Below are 22,449 nucleotides of genomic sequence, written 5' to 3' on the forward strand. Positions count from 1 at the left end.
CTCCTGCACTGTTGGTGGGAATGTAAATTGATACAGCCACTATGGAGAACAGTATGGAGGTTCTTTAAAACACTAAAAATAGAACTACCATATGACCCAGCAATCCCACTACTGGGCATATACCCTGAGAAAACCATAATTCAAAAAGACACATGCTCTCCAATGTTCACTGCAGCACTATTTACAATAGCCAAGGCATGGAAGCAACCTAAGTGTCCATCGACAGATGAGTGGATAAAGAAGATGTGAGATATATATGTATAAAATGGAATATTACTCAGCCATAAAAAAGAATGAAATAATGTCATTTGCAGCAACATGGATGGACCTAGACATTATAATACTAAACAAAGTCAGACAAAGACAAATATTATATGATATCACTCATACATGGAATCTAAACTATAATACAAATGAATCTATATACAAAACAGAAACAGACTCACAGACATAAAAAACAAACTTATGATTACCAAAGGGGAAAGGGGGTGGGTAGGGATAAATTAGGAGTGTGGGATTAACAGATACACACTACTGTATATAAAATAAATAAACAACAAGGATTGACTGTACAGCACTGGGAACTATATTCAATATGTTGTAATAACCTACAATGGGAAAGAGTCTGGAAAAGAATATATATATTCTTATTTTATATATATATGTACGTCCAAATCACTTTGTGGTACACCTGAAACTAACATAATATTGTAGATCAACTCTACTACAATAAAATTTAAAAAAATAATAAAAATAAATGACAGCTAATAAAAAATAAGCAATCTATAATAAGAATGGAAGAGAGGGGACTTCCCTGGCGGTCCAGTGGTTAAGACTTCACCTTCCAATGCAGGGGGAGCGGGTTTGATCCCTGGTCGGGGAGCTAAGATCCTACAGGCCTTGCGGCCAAAAAAAAAAAAAATCCAAAACATAAAACAGAAGCAATATTGTAACAAATTCAATAAAGACTTTAAAAATCGTCCACATCAAAAAATATATATATATATTAAAAAATTCTTAACAACAACAACAAAGAAGAATGGAAGAGAGTTTTATTCAAGCCAAGGGCTCTAGCCTGGAGTGTAGTCTCCACCGAGGAGGAAGGCATGGTCTTCAGCAGTTTTATGTTGTTTTTGCTAGAATGGAGAACAAACATCAAACACGACAGGGGTGTATTCCTTCAAGGTTTCAGAAGAGACAGATTAGCACATGCACAGCAAGTCAGTATGGCCTTGGCATCTGGGAGGGAAACTCATCGTTGAAAGAGGACCAGCATTCATCCCTGTCTTCAAAGTGGACATTCTTATTTCTGGATAATGCATTGTTTTCTTTAATGGTTAGAGCAGAGGTAATGCATGTTTGCCAGGCCATAAGACAGGGGCTCTAGTTCACATAAAGTACAGGCCAAGTCCTGTATAAGCCAGGATGGCTTCCCCATACCCCAGTCAGTCTGCAGAGTTGAGTGCATATCCGGAGTGCCCTGGTCAAGTAGCACTTCTCAGCAAGGTGCGGGGGGCAAGGTCTCTGTGTCAAGTGGGGTCTCCAGGCAGAATGCAGAGCAGGGTTAGGGTGCAAGGGGCTTGGGTGGGGCCACTGTAACACCTGTGAAAGATAAAGGGGGGCAGGACTGGGCGGGGGAAGCCTCAGACCTCCATGCAGCTGACTGAGGTTCAGAGCAAAGATTGCCTGGTAGGGGCATCGGGCCACAGGCAGACATGCCCCAGTGCCCCAGACACTGACTGGTTGGGGCCTGGGGAGCCCCGATCTGCCCCTTGGCCTGCCCTCTGGCCCAGCTGTCCTTCCTCTGGCGCCTTGATTCTCCCATGGGACTCTACAAGGGTATTGATGGCCATCCACAGCTAACAGCTCAGCAGGCCCTGTGCTCAGGTTACAGGGCCTCAGTCCCCAGGACAGGATGACCACACACAGAAGCCACTGTCATCCCCACTAGTACAATGTGCAACCAGATTTGAACCCGGGGCTTCACCCCTGCACGCACAGCTTCCCTGTGTGCTGGAGGTTTGCCGGAGATCTCTCCTGGACCGGGCACTGGCTTCACCGCTCTTGTGACCTTGACTTTGACCGCAGGCTGGTCAGGCCAGGCATCTCCCCAGAGCCCCCTCTGCATTATATTCTCCACTGACACTTGGATGTCTGATGGGTGTCGACATTCTTGTCTGACTCCGCACCTCTAGGCCCAACTCAGTTTCTCCACAGTCACCTGGAGGGTGGGGCTTGGTGTGTCCTGGGGCTTCTAGTCTCTCTGCTGGGAAAAACCCTCGTGTAATTTTTGCCCTTGAAGAAGCCTATGTTTAAAATTTTAGGGACTTCCCTGGTGGCGCAGTGGTTAAGAATCCGCCTGCCAATGCAAGGGACACAGGTTCAATCCCCGGGCTGGGAAGATTCCACATGCCGCGGAGCAACTGAGGCGGCAAGCCACAACTACTGAGTCCACATGCCACAACTACTGAAGCCCGTGCGCCTAGAGCCCGTGCTCCGCAACAAGAGAAGCCACCGCAATGAGAAGCCCCCGAGCCGCAAGGAAGAGCAGCCCCCTCTCCCCGCGACTAGAGAAAGCCCGCGCTCAGCAACAAAGACCCAACGCAGCCAAAAATAAATAAATAAAAATAAAAAATTATATATATATATACACACGCACAATTTATTTATGTAAAATAATTTGTCTCCTGAAAACTTTGCATTTATCAATGTTTTCCTATCATGTATTAAAAACCTGTACCGTCTACCCATTTCAGATTAGTATTAACATGCTGGAGTTAATACATTTCCAGCAAAGTTATTATCTTTGGTGTTGGTTAATTTTTGCATCTTGAGTAAATATGAAGTTTTGTCTTAGACTTTTAAAAATGCCTGAATTAGCCCCAGGGCCTGTGGCTCTCCTGGCACACCCTTGGAATCACGGAAGTCCTGGTGGGAATCTCCTCGCTTTACAGAAAAGGAAACTAAGACTCCAAAGGGCAATGTCCTTGTCCAAAGTCACAGTCCAAGGCTGGCTCCAAGCCCCAGCTCTCAGTTCCCCGGTAGGATGTCCAGCTGCTCCAGGAGCCCTCCGCCAGCCAGGCTGGCCCCTCCCCAGACCCGCCTGGACCCCTCACCTTTGCTCCAGGCACCTGAGCTGGTCTTGACAGGAAAGTTCCCAATGAGAGTGTTTCAGAGCTGGAAAGACTCCTTCTGGGCTTGGGGTGGGCAGCAGTCTGCCATTTGATTTGGGATCACCTCTCAGTCTCTGGTTTACTTATCTGTGAAATGGGATGCCAGCAAGTTCGTTCTGAGAATTAGAACAGATAATGAACAGAGAAGTCCCTCTCCCAGGGCTTAGCTCACACCTCTTTTTGGTACTCAGATCCTACTTTTCCTTGGCTCATTCATGGCAGAAATGCCCTCTGTCTACATACCTGTGCCAAATAATATTCTAGGTGAGACTTTTCCTTTCCTCATTTTAATTCAGCAGGCTAGGGGCCAGAGTTTCTCTCTTAGCAAGACAGCATCCTTACTGGGGTCATGAGAAGCTCCATCCTTGTGGCCGAGTCAGGGCCTGGAGCCAGGCTGCTGGCTCTGCCACCAGCCGTATACCGGTGGAGCTTTGCTGGGCCTCAGTTTCCACAACTGTAAAATGGGATGCTAACAGTCTCTACCTCACGGCCTTGCTTTGATAAGTAGGTGAAATAATAGCTTTCAGTAAATCTTAGCGATGGCCACATCTCCTGTCAACATGAACACGTGCACTGCACAGGGCCTGGTCAGGAGCTAAGGGCTGCTTGGCTGACTTCCAAGTTCCCGTCATATGTTTACTCTGTTCATATGTTCAGGGGAGATTTTCCAGAGGCAAATTCCTGCTCAGCTGAGGTCTGAGTGATCATAGATTCACAATGACCATAGGTTAGATTGCTCACAATTTATGCTGTTGAGACAAACACGGTCTTACTGAGCTGATCTCAAAGCTCAAAGTAACTATTAAGGGGCCATCGAATGCCTAAATGATGAGACGCACTTTAATTAGTTTTTTTTAAAAAGTAATTATAAAATGTGTGGGTATGATGCATTTAAACTTTACCACTTAGCATACAATAAAGTTTCCTCACCCCAGCCCAGCCAATGACAGTCTCATGTTTATCCTTCCAGATGTTTTCTGGACGTGTATATGCGTATATTGCTTTTTGATACAGAAAAGGGATCATTGGATAGAAGATGCTCTGTATCTTCTCTTTATTTTTTATTTTAACTTAATCTTAGAGATTATGTACTATCAGCATGTATAGAATTACTACAATCTTTGTTTTAAAATAAAAAATTATTAGGGGCTTCCCTGGTGGCGCAGTGGTTAAGAATCCGCCTGCCAATGCAGGGGACGCGGGTTCGTGTCCCGGTCTGGGGAGATCCCACGTGCCGCGGAGCGGCTGGGCCCGTGAGCCACAACTACTGAGCCTGCGTGTCTGGAGCCTGTGCTTCGCAACGGGAGAGGCCGCAACAGTGAGAGGCCCGCGCACCGCGATGAAGAGTGGCTCTCGCTCGCCGCAACTGGAGAAAGCCCTCGCACAGAAACGAAGACCCAACACAGCCAAAAATAAATATAATAAATAAATAAATAAATAAATATTAAATGAATATTCCAGAGTTTATTTAACAAGGTGTCTTGCTGGTTGTTTCAGGGTTTGTTTTTGTTCTTTCCCGTAATACATGCTGTGTCAGGACCTCCTGTACATACACCTGCAGATGCCTGCGGGGATTCATCTATAGGATCCACGACTGAAGAAGCAGTGCCAGGCCCAAGGCTTCACAATATTAAATTTACATGAACATTGCCAACTATACTTCCTTTTTCAAGGATAAGGGGATTGTGAGTAGAACAGGTGCAGGTATGTTTATTTTAGTCAGGGTGTTTTCTGAAATAATTCGAGGTGGCTTAAAATAAGGCCCAGCAGACAGCAACAGCACCTGGGATTGTAAACAGTTTTCGAAGGAAGCTCCTCCCAGCTCAGGAGGGCCACCTGGGACCTGAGGACCCGAGCAGGGGGCAGGCCACACGGACGTACGGAGTACAGACTGGAGGTGACCCTCCACCCTTGTGTACAGCCCAGCGCCAGACAGCCCCGCCTGGACGCTCCCTCGGGCCCGGGGCCTGGCAGGGGACGCAGGCAGCCCTTCTTCCAGGAGGGGACATTGTCAGGGACCACGGGCGACGGGTGGGGCTAGCGAGGCCGGTTCAGGGCGACCGCCTCCCCCCACCCCAATTCGGGGAGGCTTCCTCCAGGGTCAAATACGGATACAACGTTGCCAGCCGAGGGCCAACTGTAAAGAAGTCAAAGGGCGCTTTACTTGGGTCTGAAACACGACCTCGCGCGGACCAGCGGCTCCCAGGACATCCCCCACGGCGACCCCCGCGACCCCCCTCCCCGCCCCACGGCGGTAACCGTGGCCTGGGGGGAGTCTCATGCCTGGAAACACCCCTAGTGCGCGCAGCGGGGGCCCCTGGGGAGATGGGGGCAGTCCAGGAGGTCCGCACTGTCCGTGGTGCTGCCTGCCCCCCCCCCCCCCCCCCCGCCTCCACCGCCACGTATGCCGGCCCACCATGCAGTTCCCCCAGCCCTGGGTCCAGCCTCAGGCGGTCTGTGCCCCCGACGGATCCCCTCCCTCCACCCCCAATCCAGCCCTCCACCGACCTCGCTGTCCCGCCCCCAAAGTGTCCCGCCGGCCCCAAGCCCTCCGGGTGCTCCAGCCGCGTGCGTTACTGGACACGGGCCCGTCCCTTCGCAGCCGGCGCCCCGCCAGGCCGCCCACCCCGGTGTCCCCCTGTCTCCCCACGTGTCTCATGTTTTCCCCGCTGTCCCCCTGTACCTCCCTGTCCCCTTGGCTTATCCCCCCTTGTGTCCCCCCCTTGTGTCCCTCCCGACCCGTATTCCCTCCCCACTGTTCCCCTGTACTCCCGCGTCCCCGGCATGTCTCCCCGCTGTGTCCCCCCCGCACGTCCCGTGTCCCCTCCCCGCGTGTCCCCGCCGCCCCGCGCGCCGGCGGAACTGTGGGATCGCCGCGCACAGGAAGTGGCGGGGCGGCGCGGCCGAGGGCGGAGGGCGGCGGGCCGGGCGGGGCGGGATGGGGGCCGGGGGCGGCGGGCGCCGCACTCGCTGAGGCCCGACGCAGGGCCGGGCGCGCCCAGGGCCGGAGCGCAGCGGCCGGAACGGCCCGGAGGCGACGCCGGGGCCGAGCGCGCGACGAGCAGGTGGCGGCGGCTGCAGGTGAGCGGCGCTGCCCCCAGGTCGGGCCCCCGCCCGGCCCGCCGCCCGAGGTCGGGGCTGCCTCCACCGCCGTCCCAGGTCGCCCCCGACCCGGGCCCCGCGCCGCAGTGGGCTGGCTGCGCTCCGCCCGGCGCGGGGCCTGCGGGAGGACCGGGACTGGGGCCCGCGGGCCCCGGGTCCCCTCCCGGCCTCCCCGGGGCCTCGTCCGGCCAGGCCCAGGCCCCGTCCCCTCCTCGTCCCCGCAGGCCCGCCTGCGGCGCTGCAGCCGGGCGCGCCGGTCCGGGCTGGCGCGCGGCCAGGGCCGGGGCACCCCAGGAGGGGCGGGCGACCCGGCTGGGCGAGGGCACGACACCCCCGCCCCTCTCCCCGCGGGGTTTCTCGGGCCCCTCTGCTCCCCGCGGACGCGACGTGCCCCCCTCCCCCCCCCTCGGTTTCTGGGCGCTGGGGACCCGGCCCCGAGCGCTCCCCCGACCCTGCGCTCTATCTACGGCCGGGGGTTAGTTTCACTTTTTGCTCGGCCAGGAGGGAGGGCTGCAGGTGGGAATGCGCAGCAGTGGTGGGTGCTGAGTGTTCAGATTTGACTTTGGCGCTTGGACCAAAGGCCGTCTGTGAATTTCCACGGTTCCAGTCAGGTGATGGGGTCGGTCAGTAATCCAAGAGCCATTTGGGAGGAAAACCACCGCCACCCCAGGGCCGCCCAGAGCACCCAGGTCGGTTGATCCTGCCCGAGGGTCTCAGGAAGGCAGGCTGTGACTAGCAGTTGAAGCTACCTTGAAAGTATTGTGCTGGTTCCTCTCTTTCTTTCTTCCAACTTTTTTTTTTTTTTTTTGGCTGTGTTGGGTCTTCGTTGCGGTGCACGGCCTTCTCACTGCGGTGGCTTCCCTTGTTGCAGAGCACTGGCTCTAGGTGCGGGCTTCAGTAGTTGTGGCATGCGGGCTCAGTAGTTGTGGCTCACGGGCTCTAGAGTGCAGGCTCAGTAGTTGTGGCGCTCGGGCTTGGTTGCTCTGTGGCATGTGGGATCTTCCCGGACCAGAGCTCGAACCCATGTCCCCTGCATTGGCAGGGGGATTCTTAACCACTGTGCCACCAGGGAAACCCCACACCCCAGACTTTAAATTTTTTAAAGCACACTATATACAGTCTCCTCTAAGAGAATACTAGAGCAGTTAGGTTCCTTTTCATAGGAAATATGATCTCACGAGAAGGAAAAATGAGGTGGGCCGTTGGCCGTGAGATAGACTGGAATGAGAACTGCCACCCATATTAAGGGTGGAAACCACCCAGAGATCCCAAACCCCGAGCGGTGTGTGGTGGCCTGGCGATGGCTGTGTTTTGAGGGGCCCAGTGATGCTGGACTAAGCCGGGGGGGGATCCCCTACGTGTTCTAAATTACAGCTCTGCCGGCTGACTGTACTCATTTAGGGACTGCTAATGAACGGTTTCTCCGTTTAAAAGCTTCATAAGGGATCTCAGTGAGATTCTGCACATTCTCTAATTTGATCATTTCCCTACTGCTTTCCCTCCCCCTTCTTTGCGTCCTAACTCCACCCTCCTCTCCTTCAAAGTTGCAGAGTTGGCCTGTTACAACTCACTTCTGTATCCCTTTCTCAGCCACTCTGAGGGAATCTTCCTGATTACGTTGTTTGAAAAAAGGTGCTGCGTGTGATGGGCGTTCACACACACGCGGCTGAGGGTCCGCATACACAGGGCCTCCTCTGGGCCTTGGAAGGCGCAGGCCTTGATGTTCTGAACCACACTTCACGGCACGCAGACTGGCTGTGTTGGCCGGAGCATGCTGTTCACCCCACCTGCGTGGGGCCTGCGGGGGCATGTCTGCCAAGAGGCCTAGGCCGAGCAGTAGCCTGGAGAAGGTGCGGGAGCAGAGGGTTAAAGTCCCTGTCGTAGGAGGTGAAGGGAGGTGCAGGAAGGACACTTGCATTGCCAGGGTGTGGACTCCAGAAGCCGCCTCCTGGGAGGCAGGGCCGGCAGGCTGATGTTCCATGTGCCTGTCCCACGTCTAGGTGCCAGGGCCAGGGAAGCACACTGAAAGCAGTTGTTTATTTTGGAAGTTAGAAAGAGTGCATCCACCGAAGTGATCTGGGCTGTCCGTGTTTACTCCAGCGTCCCACGTTAACCAGCGTGGGTCCTGATACACAGGGTTAGCCCTTTACATGTGACAACTCTGCTAGCACTTCCACCTTGGAAAAGAGTGGTCTGAGAAAACCCAGAGGTTGAGTTACCCCCCGAAGGTTGGGTCGCAAATCGGCGTGGCCAGAATTTAAACTAAGATCCATGGACTCCCACCTTCTCAGCCCCATCTGTCTGCTAAGAGTCTGGAAACACTTTTATCTCTGGTCAAATCAGAGGTAGGAGGGAAATGTTGAAATCAGTATAAACAAGGAAAATGAGAAACAGAAATTGTGTTTGAGAAGAGCCAATTTACTGGGTTTTCCGGGGCGGGGTGGAAGGGAGGGTGTGGTCAACGCTTCCAATCGCATTGGACCCCCAAAACACACATCTTCCCCTGGCTTTCAGCCTGACCTAGCGTGGGAGACAGGACAGGGGGCTTCAGTGGAGATCAGTGGCGGCCCCTCGCTGTTAGCAGTTAGCCCCCCATCAAAGTCCACCTGGGGCAGAAGCAGTAGCTTCTGCTTCCATCTTTTTCTTCCCTCTCTTGGGCCTCATCAGAAACTCTAATATTTTACTGTTACAAGTTGTGGCAAAGCATTGGATACAATTGGCTACATTTGCCTGTTTCTTAATGATTTGACTGTATGACATAAGATCTTTAGTTACTCAGTCTTCTCATTGAGAAACGTATGTTACAGTCAGATTGGACTGAATTTTGTAAAACAATTGCTTGGAAATTTCATGGATTTTACTTTTGGTTAACCAAGGAATGCTTGAGGTTTTAAATGAGTTGATTCACATTGTAAAGCGAAATGACTCTGACTTAATCCGTTGTTTCTAAAACCACTTCGTAATAATCTTAAACTAATCCTAAATTACTGATTTCAAAATGCTGGATTTTAGGTAAACACATGAGTGGTCCAGCCTGGGACAGTCTCTCGTTTACTTATTGAGAAGAATTCACCATGTCCTGTTTATCTTTGTGGAGCAAAGTGCTAGAAACCGAAACACGGATCATCTGGGGGCGGCATCTGTGTTTCTCTTTGGAGGCAGAGGAGCAGATGCCCGGGGAAAGTTGGCCCAAGTTCCCGCCGCAGAGCTGGAGCCTTTGGCCCTGGACGCTGTGCTTTAATTCGCCATGTCTTTCCGCAGGTGCAGCCAGAAGGTCACAGATAGGATACATTTTAAATATTAGTGTTGAAAGAAACCGTATCCTTCAGTATGTGACAGGCAGATGTCTTCTTCCAGGCAGAAGTGCTTCGCATCACGCAGGACTAAAAACCGAAGCTGAAGCTGGGCGCTCCTGGTGGGAGCTGCCTGCCAGCAGCCGAGAGGCCTGTCCTCAGGTGGCCCCGGGAGGCCATGCATCATTGATGTGGCTCTTCTCAGTTCCCTCCGAAAGTGGGTGGGGAACGAAAGCAGCGATAAGAAGGGTGGTAGTGAGTTCTACCCTGAGCAGCGTTGAGAAGCTGCAGTGAGGAACACCTTTACCCGATCTGCTCTCACGGGTCCTGTGAGCCCCGCTGGCTGCATCCCCAGGGGCGGGCGTGGGGTGGGGGGCTGAATTCCAGAGCTCCAGCAACGGGGGTTCTTTTTCTCTTCATCACTCAGTTTGCTGACCTGAAAACTTTATAAGTATATGCTGACGTTCAGTGTGTCCCTGCTTTGCGTCTGGTCTGATGACAACAGCTCCAATTATTGCATCTCCATGAGGCATCTTATGGGCTCATTATGTTGTTTCTGTGAGGACAGGGTATTGCCCCATTACACAGCTGGAGGAACTGGGTGGGAGAGCTTGGCCACAGTCCCTCGGCTGGCAAGCGACACATCTAGATTTCCAACAAGGTCTCATTGAATCCAAACCAACGCGGTGCTCAGAAAACTCAGTCTATGAAAATCTGCATTTTTGAAGCAGAAACTCAGTGACTGGCTTCACAGAAGTATTCATGTAAAAAAACCTCTTCGCTTGTAGGAGGCGAGACTTGGTGGACTGGGGCCCGGAAACCTCCATTGAAGATGATAGAAACAGGTACACGCTAGAAATGATGTTGCCTGGGGAAGAAAGAAATTCCATTTATGCAGATTCATGTGTGCTCAGCTTTTCATTTTCCGCTCAGTAGCGGTAAAGTGAAGAGCCGCCTCTTGACTCTTACCATAAAGAACGTGCTGGTGATCGGGTTACGCTTCGCATACATTGATTTCTAATTAGACCATCGCCCCAGGCTAATTGGAGTGACTGATTGGATGAATGAATGAGGATACACGTCATCCTTCTGTTCAGAGAGAAATGAATCAATTGGTATACCTTCCAAAATATGGCTTGCTAGGAGTGGCTTTTGCCAAAATAAGACAAGTCAGATTGTTAGATGAAGCCGTCACCTGTTTGGGTTCCGCGTGAGGAGGACGCCAAGATGGGACGTGCAGGAGGTTCGGGGGGGGGGCACACTGTGGGGGCTGGAGGGGGTGATCCGACCCCTGAGTGAGGGGACAGGGAGCGGGGAGGCCTGGGAGGATGTGGCTCTGAGAAAGCCAGCCTGGGGTCCTCGGGCCCCGCCCTTCGGGCAGTCAGGTCCGGCAGGCACCCCCCAACCCCCGGCGGCAGGTTCTCTCCTGAGGGGAGTCTGAGTGTCAAAGCACCCTGACAGCCTCCACGTTTAGTGACTTGGAGTCCACAAAAGTAGAAATAAATAATCGCAACAGTAAAAGGAATCCCAAACCGTGAATAGTCCCTGGGCCCCCGGCAGTGTTTTGGTTTAGTTTTAGGAAAAGCCCTGCAGTCTGGCAGGTCCCCTTGAGCCGTTATTTGGGCTCCTTTGCTGTAACTAGTGGTGAGCTGGTACACAAAAGTGAGTGTCCAGCGATGAAAGGAAGCAGAGTGCTTCCAGACGGGGGACAGAGGTCAGAGCACACGCCTGTTAGCGCACGACAGCTATTTTCAGCTTCCTAAATCGAGGCGCTAACTACCGTAACTTCAGTTCTAGAACATTTGTTAGAAAATGCTTTGGTGGCCTGCGGTCCAGTTCTAGCTCCAAGCCAGCAGGGTGTTTTCCTGGGGTCCCAACTGCTTTGTACCTGGCATTCTTTAAATTTTAATGAGTTATTGGGTATAAATGTTTCTCCTACTTTGGTAAACAAAGCTATATGTGAGAGCTGCACACAGATCTAACAAGTGCCAGGTGGGGGTGGCCGTGCCGATGAGTGATGGCTGTACGTCTCTTCTCTCGGATGTGCCTTGCCTGACCCCCGGCCTCTGACCCCTCTGACCCCCAGCCTCGGACCCCTAGCAGACATGCCAGGCAGGTACGGGACCAAAGTCACTAGCTCTTTGATCTGCTGAGACAAGACACAAATCTAGATCTTTCTATGCAATTATTTATTTTTAACAAGCTGCAGGCAAACGAAACAATGTTCCTGCCTGAATTTAGCCTCTGGGCCACTATTTTTACAACCTCTGGTCTACACTGTTTGTTTAATTTTCACAATAAAGTAAGTGAGCCAATTAAATGAGGACTAAATGGGCACTTTCAAAATGCATGCAAGAGAAGCAAAACAAGAATAACGGAAACCCAAGACTTTATGTACAGATGAAAACCAAAAGAATTGTCTTTCTTATCTCAACTGTGGCTGCTGGAAACAGGATGGGGTTACGTGATGCTGGGTAGAGGAAGAGAGAAGATGGTACCCAGAGAGGTGTCAGTCTGGGAACAGAGGAACTCCGTGTGTCTCCGAGTGCGTGCAGGAGGCCCTCCTGAGGTCCATGTGAAGATGAAGTAATGTCTACAAAATGCATCGGGACTTTTACCAGAAGGCGCTCCTCATCCTGCTCTGTTTTGATGGCATGTCCTGTGTCCACGCCTCCTGTTACACGTGTAGAATGGGACCACTGGGCGGGGAAGTCCAGGCAGGTTAAAATTTACACAGTGATATTTACACTGGGCTGTTTCCCAGAGCGATGGGAAAGAGACTAAGGGTGTGAGTGGACCCACATACTCCATAGCACGTGGTATTGTTAAGTTTTGCAAATAGATTGGATGCAAAACACTCCTGTCTGATTGTGGCCTGATGTGTGTTTCCTGGTAGATGGAGTTGATACTCTCCCTATATTTACTGGTAGACGTGTTTCCTCCCCTGTGAATTCCTTCCCCCATTTTCCTGTTAGGTGATAACTTTCTCGTGCGTATTCCTTACGTATAATTCTATATGATGTGTTTCCTTATGTATTCACGATAGTGATCCTTCGTTGTCACGTGTTCATTAGGTACCTTTCCGAGCCGTGTCTTGTCTTTTTACTTTATTTTGATGAATAGAAATTCTTAATTCAATGTGGAGTTTATCCATCTTTTCTTTTGTGGCCTTTCGAGTGTCGCTGAGAAGTCTTTCCCAGCCCTGGGGTCACTCGTGTGTTCTCCTGTGTTTTCTCGTAGAAGTTGTAACGTTTGCTTTCCACGCTGAAGCCCTTAGTCCCTCGGGAGTGGACTCTGTGGTGACGAGTAGGGAGCTCTGTCCCCATGTGGAGAACAGTTGTCCTGACACCAGCCTCGGCCGGTTGGTCGTCTTTCCCTGCTGATCTGTTGCGCCACTGCGGCCGTGTGTGCAGTCCCCTCGGTTGGCTTCTCTGTCCTGCCGGTCCGTGTGTCTGCGTGAGTGGCACCTGCCCCCGTTGCTGTCTGGACATCCTCCCCTCTACGCCCCCTGACCCCTGCGTTCTCCAGAGCGCCTGGTTATTCGTGCTCTTTGTTTCTCTGTGTTAAAATCAGCTTGTCAATTTTCATGAAAAACTTGGTCAGGATTTAGACAGAAATTGCACCAATTCCATAGATCAGTTGAGGGGAATTTCTGTTTTATGGTATTAAGATTACCTGCTGTAAACGTGGTGTGTCTCAGCTAATGTAGATCTTCTTAAACGGCTTTTGATAAGGCCCTGTATATACTATAAGTAACTGTCTTAGACTCTGTGGTTAAATTTATTCCCAGGTGTCCTTCTTATTTTTTGTTACTTTCATAAGTGGTATTTTTAAATTTTATTTTTTTATTAAAAAAAATGTCTCACTCTTGTTGGTGTTGAACAGAAATGCAGTTGATCTTGGATATTGGTTTTATATCCAGTCACCTTGCCAATCTCTATTTCTTATAATTTACCTGTAGATTTCGGGGATTTTCTGCGTAGACAGGGAACGGTGATGGCCTCGTTTCTTCCTTATGCCTTAATACTTTTCCATCCTGTTTCACTGCCTGGGCCAGCGCCGTCAGGACCGTATCGAACGGAGGTGCGAGGGGGCGTTTCTGTCCTATTTCCTGATTTTCAGGAAATGCTGCTCAGTTTTCCCGTTTGGTGTTGGTACAAACACGGAGACTGCTTAGTTCAGAATCTTCCTATGGCTCCTCCTGGGAACAAAGGAGCAAACAGACGGAAGGAAATGAGAGGAGAAGAGATTCAAGACTTACCTTCACGGGTCATCAGGGAGACGCAAAAATAAAAGCACAGTGAGATGCCGGCCTGCCGCACCCGGGGAGCCAGGATGTAGAGAGAGTGCCTGGGCCGGTGTGGTCACAGACGTGAGTCAGCGGAGCGCAGGTGCGGGTGTGGACTGGTGGGCCGTGTCTGCACAGGGGGCTTTCACGTCTAGGCGTACCTGGCACGTGGTCCCCGGCACCTCTGGGCGCCCCCAGTATGGGCAAGGTGTCCCCAGCGGCACTGCTTACTAACGGCCCCGGGGACACTGCTGGGGGAGAGGCAGGGGTTAGGGCTAAGCGCAAGGCATGGGGGGCGGTAAGAACGCCTTTTCAAATTTCTTGTATTGAAGTGACGACGTACTGGGAGGAGACTCAAGACTTCATATAAGGGGTGGGAAGGTGCAGCGGGGAGGGGCCACGGTGTGTTACTTATCTCCTTGGATTATGTTTACCTGTTTACAATAATGAAATTATAAAAAAAAAAGAGAGAGAGAGAGAATGCTTAGTTTTCTTTAGATGCCCGCTTTCCGGTTAGAAAGTTGTCTTGTTTATACAAATATTTGACTGAAAATGCTTTATCAAAGACTTTTTCTGCACGTATGAAGCTGATTGTATAAGATTTTCTCCTTTGATAGGTTGATTTGGTGAAGTACATGAGTAGGTTTTCTGGAATGTCCCATCTCGGCCATGATATTATTCTGTATTGCGTTACCACGTTTGGTTTGTTAATATTTTGTTTAGAATTTGTTGCACCTTTGTTTAGAAGTGCGCATGGCTTGGAATTGTCCTTTATTACACTGTCCCCGTCTTGTCTGGGTTAGGTGCTGGCTTGTACTGGTTTCATCATATGAGTGGACAGTATTGCCTCCTTTTCTGTGGTATAAAAGAGCTTCTGTGAGACTGAGGTTATGCGTTTCTTACATAATTTCTTGGTCTGGGCCTGGCTCTCGTGCAGACAGATTTTTACATCCTGGTCGATTACTTTAATAGTACAGATCTGTTCAGCTTTTCCAGCCTTTTAAAAATAAGGTTGGGTATTATTTTCTAGGGAGTGATCTGCATTAGTTATCTGTTGCTATGTAACAAATGACCCCAACACTTACTGGCTGTCAACAGCACTTACCATCTCACCGTTTCTGTGGTCCAGGAATCCAGGCTCAGCTTAGCTGGGTCCTCAGGCCCGGGGTCCCTCATAGGCGGTGACCAAGGTGCCGCCTGGGGCTGCAGTCTTATCTGAAGGTGCCACGGGGCAAGGATCCCTCTTCAAGTTCATCCATGTTTCTGTCAGGATTCAGGTCCTTGCCAGTTGTGCTGAGGGCTCCCCAACCTGGCAACTTGTCCGTCAGAGTGAGAGTGAGGGGGAGAGGGAGGGGGAGACACCAGCTAGACGCAGTCTCAGTGTCGTAAACCACATCTCGGATGCCACCTTCCACTACTTTCTCATCCACTTTTTGTTGGAAGCCAGTCAGTAGGTCCAGCCCGCCCTCAAGGGTGCGGGTTACACAAGGGTGTGAACCATGGGGGTCATCTTAGACCTGTCTACCCCAGTATCCGTGTCAGTTACATTGTCTGTTTCTTGGTACAGAAGTCATAATACTTTCTTGATTTTTAAATCTCTACTGTATCTGACATTAAGCTCCCCCTTTCATTCCTGAAATGTTTTTGCTTTTCTTTGTTCTTGATTCATCTTAGCAGAGGCTTCTCTGTTTCTTTGCCATTTGCAAAGAGCCGACTTTCAGTTTTATAGATCTTGTCCAGCACATCTTTGGTTCCCGTGTCATTAATTTATCCTTTCGTTGTAATCGTATCTTTCTACACTCCCTGGGTTGTTTTTTTTCTTTCCTGGTGTTCCCTTTATAGGTTACTGAGTTGAAAGCTTAACTTCTTTTTTTTATTTTTTCTAAGCATAGTTTCTTAATTTTCAGACTTTATTTCTATCATAAGCATTTAAGGCTATAACCTTCCTTCCTGGTTCTGCTGTCCTGTGTCCTGTATATTTTGGTGTGCAGTAATATCATTGCTCAGTATTTGAGTTTTTGAGCATTTAAAAATCCTTTATTATTCTTCTATGCCCCGTGAGTGATACAGAGGTACTTTTATTTTCTAAATGCACTGGCATTTTAGGTTATCTATTTACTGTTGGCTTCACCTCAGAAGCCTCGTGGGCAGAGGACATGGCCCGTGTGGCACTGACTGGCATTCTCTGAGACGTGGATTACGCCCTGTCACCTCCTCCTGGCTCAGGGACCCGCTGTCAGTTCCGCTGTCCTTCCTGCATCAGTAATGTTTCCTCTCTGCTGTGTTTGTGGTCCCTTTTACATCCAGTATTCTTCAATTTTTATTTTTTTTTATTTTTTGGCGGTACACGGGCCTCTCCCTGTTGTGGCCTCTCCGGTTGCGGAGCACGGGCTCTGGATGCGCAGGCTCAGCGGCCATGGCTCACGGGCCCAGCCGCTCCGCGGCACGTGGGATCTTTCCGGACCTGGGCACGAACCCGTGTGCCCTGCATCGGCAGGCGGACTCTCAACCACTGCGCCACCAGGGAAGCCCCAGTATTCTTCAATTTCATGGTGGCATCTCTGGAGTGGATTTCTTCTTATTTTCCTGCTTTGGAGTCAATGTGCTTCCTGAGGATAAAGTTTTGTGTCTCTCAGTAATTCTGGAAAAATTTCAGCCATTCTTTTGTTGAATTTTGTTTCTACCTTATGCTTGACTTTCTCACACCATCTTCCAAGCCTCTTCAACTCTTGTTCATGTCTGTCTTTCAGTCTTTTTTGGCCACATTCTGTGTGATTTCCTCAGCTTTCCTTTCCAGTTTTCCAGCTCCATCTTCATCTCTGTCTAATCTGCTGCTTAACCTGCTCCTTAACCTGCTCATTTCGGTGATTATAGTTTTCATCCTCGAACGTTCTCTGTGGTTCTTTCCAAACCGTGCCTCTTCTCTCGCATGGTGTTCTTTTCTTTGCACATATTTCAATTTCCTTTTTTATCTCTAAGCATATTACTCTGTATGCTGCAAAGAATAATGCCAAAGTAATAACAGCGCCCCAAATAATACCGAAGTCTAAATGTCTTGGGGGTTGAATCCCGCCGTTTGTTGTGCTGCCTCTCACTCCCTGAAGCTAGTTTCTCGTGTGCCTTGTAGCTTGGACTGTGCTCTTGTATTCAGGAGGACTTTGTCTGCAGATTCCCTGGAGCACGTCTCCCTGGACAGGTTCTGCCTTCAGAAGTGCTGCCTGCTTCTGCCAGGAGCCCAGGAGTGGGACTGATCCGGAACCATGATAGGTTAATTTTCTGGACTCATAAAAGGGAACTTCTGAAGACATCGTTGACAAAGAAGGAAAATGATCCCCAAACAAAACTCTGAGCTTGAAGAGGTTGCTAAGGTGAATCGACACAGATGCTGATGAATAAACAATAATGAAAGTTAAGGAATGCCGTAGGTTCGAGTATACCTAAGTGACTAAGCTAACTTGGGGTAAATTTTATCCTGGCCTACAGCTGCCTGCTGGAAGACAACTGTGGTGTCCGGGGAGCTTAAAGCCGGGGGCCCCTCCCTCCCAGTGCACATCTCTATCAAGCGCTTTAACCAGTTTGGGACACAACTGCAAAACCTGTCTCAGATTTTGTCTTCAATGAACTCAACTTCCCGTCAACTTCTCTGTCGTCCGTACAACTGAGGTGGTGTCTGCTTTTTTAGAACTGGAGACTAAGCCACCATCCAAACAGTTTTCTTCAAATGACATTTTTGGTAGCTGGAAAACTACCATACATGTGCGGGGTGCAGTACATGCCAGTAGAAGTGGAAGGGCGTGTTTTTGAGACGGTTCATACAGTTTTGCACGTGCAATTTCAAAACCGGAAAATAAATGTCGGGACTTCCCTGGTGGTCCAGTGGGTAAAACTCTGCGCTCCCAGTGCAGGGGGCCTGGGTTCGATCCCTGCTTGGGGAACTGATCCCCACATGGAGGCCACAACCAAGGAGTCTGCACGCAGCAACTAAAGATCCCATGTGCCGCAGTGAAGATCCCGTGTGCCACAACTAAGACCCGGTGCAGCCAAAATAAATTAAATAAATAAGTAAATAAATATTTTAAAAAAGGAAACTAAATGTGAAGGGAAAGATGCTTAATGAAGCATCTGGAATGGTGTTATCTGGGGGGCTCTGCCTGAGGTCCTGTCTGCCAGGGACCTCCCGTCGCTCCTTGTTATTTTAATTACCTGCGAGGCTGTGACCCCAGCTTGCTGTCCTCTCAGCTCCGAGCCCTAAACCCCAGGCCCACAGGTTTCCCCCCCGCAGGCTGTGTGTCCTCAGCCCAGGCGCTCGATCTCAGCAGGCCTCCCCTGTCCGCCCACAGCCGTGAAACACCCCTACCCTCTCCCCGTCTCCTGCGGTGAGGTCACCGCGCTGGCGTCCAAGCCAGGCCCCTGCCCCGCCTTGACCCCTTCCTCCGTGTCTCTCCCCAAACCCCCACTGTCCCTCGTGGAACCTCACTGATTCCCCCCGAGACAGGCCACACACGGGCTGCTCCAGTGCCCCCAAAGGTCCCCAGGCCTCCAGTTCCGCTCCCACCAGATTCCTTCCCTAGGGCGCATCGAGGTTGTTTCGGTAGCCCCGGTACTGTCCCTGTCACTCCCGGGCTCCAGCCCGTGGTGACGCCCCACCGACGCTTCCTCCTCTTCCTGGTCCTCGATGTTGCCCCAACCGGGTCCCGGCTTCTCCCCGAGGCGCGCTGCACCTGGGACCCCTCGCTTCACCAGGAGGCCTTCCCCACACGTGCACACACATATGCTCGCATATGCCCACACGTGGGCCACGCCGTACAGCTGTCTTTGCGGCCCACTTTCCTTGGTTCACGTCACACTGCTGACCTTTGCCATCTGCCCCTGTCCCTGGGTAAAGACCGCGAGGGCCGTGCTCGACTCCGTTGTGTGGTCAGCGACGCCTGCGGCTGGCGGCACCAAAGCTGTTTCTGTTTCCCTGTCGGAAGTCCGGCGGGCGCCCTGCACGGCTCTTCCCTGGTCGGCTTCCTGAGGGCAGGTCCTCCCGGGGATCGCTGAGCCGGGGTCCTCACGGCCAGAGACTTCCGACCCCTGTGGCCGACTTACCCCCAAAGAGACCACGCCTGTTTCCACTCACACCAGTAATCCTTGAAAGAATAACACCATTCTAGGTGCCTAATCGTTTTCTCATTTCCACTTTATTTTCCAGTTGTTTTTTTTTTCCAGTTTTGAAATCCAACCTGCTAAGGCTGTCCCTGCATTTCACTGTGCACTGCGGCAGTAGGCAGCAGCATAACTGACGCTGTCCCCTGTTTGCTAAGGCCCGCAGTGCAAATACATGGCAGGTGACTGGCCTGCCCCCGTGGGAGCTGTGGGACGGGCCCCGGGCTCGAGTGGCTCCCGGGAGGTGACTTCATGCCTCTCGGTGGTGGCCCTCTGCTCCTCATGGCTCCCCCAGGGGCTGGTGAGGATTAGAAAACATCACGGGTGAAGGTACTTTATAGAGCGGTGTCACACACGAGGCGCCGCACGCGTGTCGGAGCAGCGATGCCGCGCGGGGGGGTGAGTGGCGAGTCCCAGCAGGGCTGCCCGCGGACGACAGCACGTGGACGAGCGACCCGAGGCCATGAGCGCCTCAGGGAGGGCAGAGATGGACATGGCTGAGCTCTGCACAGGCTCGTTCCCAAAACGGCCACCGTGTCCTTAGGCAGCTGACAAGGGTCCCGGCTGCCTCTCGTCTGGTGCCCCTCAGGTGCAGAGCAGGAGAATGGTGGGTTTTGTCCGTCCGCGTTGCTCTCCGTTTTTGCAGAAGCATGTGGCAGAGGCCTTAGGCTGCGTCCTGCTGTGTCCGGCGTGTTTCTGGAACACGGGAGAGGCCGCTGTCCACCAGCCCACGCCCAGACCGAGGGCTTGTCTAACATCACAGAAGTGCTGGCTTTCTGTGCCAACTTGACATGTCCCGCGGTGCTGAATCATTTCATGGCTCAGCACATCTGAGCGGAGCTTCTTTTCCCTCTAAAGCATCCCTGAGAGTAGCAGGGATGCTGGCCGCCGAGCCTCAGGGGCCACCTGCCCTCTGTGTGGCGGGAGCAGGCAGGGCACCTCGCCCGTCTGTCCCTGTGTGGCTCTGAGGTTGCTCCTCGGGGGTGCGAGGCTGTGTTTGTGAATCACTGGGAGAAAATCAAGCCGGGACTTTGCATGGAGTCTTGACTGATGAATGCTGCGAGTCCAGTTTCAGGCTTCTGGTGGAGCGGGCCTAGATGAGCCTGCCCCGCTGTGTCATCAGGGACTCTGATGGGCTCAGAGTGGATACGCTCCCTTTCTCAGCAGTGTTCTTGCCATTTGTGTGTGTGTGTGTGTGTGTGTGTCACATACGCACCTGTGGCCCTTTGAAAATAAATGTCAAAATGTGCAATCACATGTGTGGTAGCACAGTTGTATTTAAAGCAATGACTTTTGCCAGTTATTCTTTTCATTCGCACTCACATACATCCACCAAAACCCGGAATAAGCACGTAGGTAGAGGGCGGAACCCGACCCCGGTGCGCTGACATGCAGGGAGCAGGCGGTGGTGGCCTGGACGTTTCAGGGGAGCTGTATCAGGCGTCGTGTCTAACTTGACACGTGTGACAAGTAGCAGTACGTTAGCTGTGCTCAACGAGAGAGATTTGCTCCAGGCTTGGGGTGTGTTTACAGGGTTGACCCTTCCAAACTGGGTGATGGGGGGACGGGGAGAGAGACACAGAGACAGGACAGAGGCAAAGAGAGACAGGGAAGGGGAGAGGGAGAGAGAACATGAATAAGAGAGAGGCTTCTTGTAAATAAGACTTTTTTAGGAAGAAAAGAAAAACGAAGAGGAAGTGAGTTGCTAGGTGTTCGTGCTTTGTCAGGTACAGTGTATCTATTTCCAGAGAGGGGAAGGAAGGAAAAGAAAATTGGAAATATTTTGTCATAATGGTTATTTGTAACTTGTTGATTATATTGTACTTCCAGGAGTGGGTTAGCTTCTCTTTTTCAAATTAAGAAATGCTTTAGTGTATGAAACACAGAGAATACTGAAGCCCCCGTACCTACCGTCCAGTGGAGGAATTAACCACTGCGGATACATGGGAAGCCAAAGAGTTGGCGGAACTAAAAATTTCTAAAATTCTTAACATGTAAGCAGAAAAGGGAACGAGAGGCAAATAACAGCAAGTATGTTGTGTCTGAACCTGTGAGGCCGTGAGGCCATGAGCCACAGAGCCACACAGCCAGAGACGTGGCTGGTCTGGATTGAGATGTGCTGTTAGGGACGCATGCATCCTAGGTTCACAGACTTAGTGTGAAAAAAACGTCGAACATCTCACTGATTCTTTTAGATTGAATAGACGCCAAAATGATAATATTTTGGATATATTGGGTTAAATAAATGTATTATTAAATTATTTTTGCCTGTTTCTCTTTTTTATTGAAGTCTAGTTGAGTTACAATATTGTGTTCGTTTCAGGTGTACAGCAAAGTGATTCCATGTTTTATGTGTATGTATACACACACATACACACACACACAAACACATACACACACACACATACACACACACACAAACACACACACACATACTTTTTCTCAGATTCTTTTCCATTATAGGTAATTACAAGATATTGAGTATAGCCCCCTGTGCTGTACAGTAGGTCCTTGTTGGTTATCTATTTTATATAGAGTAGTGTGTATCTGTTAATCCCAAACCCCTAATTTATCTCTCCCCCTCTTTCCCCTTGGTAACCGTAAGTTTGTTTTCTATGTCTGTGGGTCTATTTTTTTCTTTTTTTTTTTTTTAGCAGTACACGGGCCTCTCACTGTTGTGGCCTCTCCCGTTGCGGAGCACAGGCTCCAGACACGCAGGCTCAGCGGCCATGGCTCACGGGCCCAGCCGCTCTGCGGCATGTGGGATCTTCCCGGACCGGGGCACGAACCCGCGTCCCTCGCATCGGCAGGCGGACTCTCAACCACTGCGCCACCAGGGAAGCCCCTGTGGGTCTATTTCTGTTTTGTATATGAGTTCATTTGTATCACATTTTAGAGTCTACATATAAGTGATGTCATATGATATTTGTCTTTCTCTGTCTGACTTCACTTAGTATGATAATCTCTAGGTCCATCCATGTTGCTGCAAATGGCATTATTTTTTATGGCTGAGTAATATTCCATTCTCTGTGTGTGTGTGTGTGTGTGTGTATGCATGTATATTTCAATATATACATATATATATATATCAATACTATACATATATTCTTAAACCAATCGTCTGAAGGACACTTGGGTTGTTTCCATGCCTCCTTTGCCTGTTTCTTTTTCCTTTTTAATGCGGCCCCTAGGAGATTTAAAATTGCATTTTGGCCCCTGTCATGTTTCCCCTGGACGTGCTAGTTGTGGTTCTGAGTGGCCTCATGAGGGTGGAGCTGTATGACCTGGGCGGGTCCTTTGTCTTTGGGCCCCGCACCCCAGGAGTCACAGGAGGTTTGTCTAGTGTGTAAGTCTCTACCCTGCGGGACCCCGTGCCTCTGGCCAAGTGCACTTAATACACGTGAAATGCTCAGAACAGAGTCTGGCAAATCCTAACCACCAAGTG

General features: G+C 50.8%; 1 protein-coding gene across 5 annotated transcripts in view; it reads left to right on the forward strand.

Moving 5' to 3' along the window:
• Window positions 1-6,107: 6,107 nt before the first annotated feature.
• AGPAT3 (1-acylglycerol-3-phosphate O-acyltransferase 3) overlaps window positions 6,108-22,449 on the forward strand; it is a 108,884-nt gene continuing 92,542 nt past the window's right edge. For all 5 annotated transcript variants that reach the window (XR_012331660.1, XM_073804565.1, XM_073804566.1 and 2 more), the window contains exon 1: window positions 6,108-6,254. The gene's annotated coding sequence lies outside the window, so the exon portion shown is untranslated. The remainder of the gene's footprint in view (window positions 6,255-22,449) is intronic.

The sequence above is a fragment of the Tursiops truncatus genome, chromosome 4, assembly GCF_011762595.2.
Source record: "Tursiops truncatus isolate mTurTru1 chromosome 4, mTurTru1.mat.Y, whole genome shotgun sequence".
Lineage (NCBI taxonomy): Eukaryota > Metazoa > Chordata > Mammalia > Artiodactyla > Delphinidae > Tursiops > Tursiops truncatus.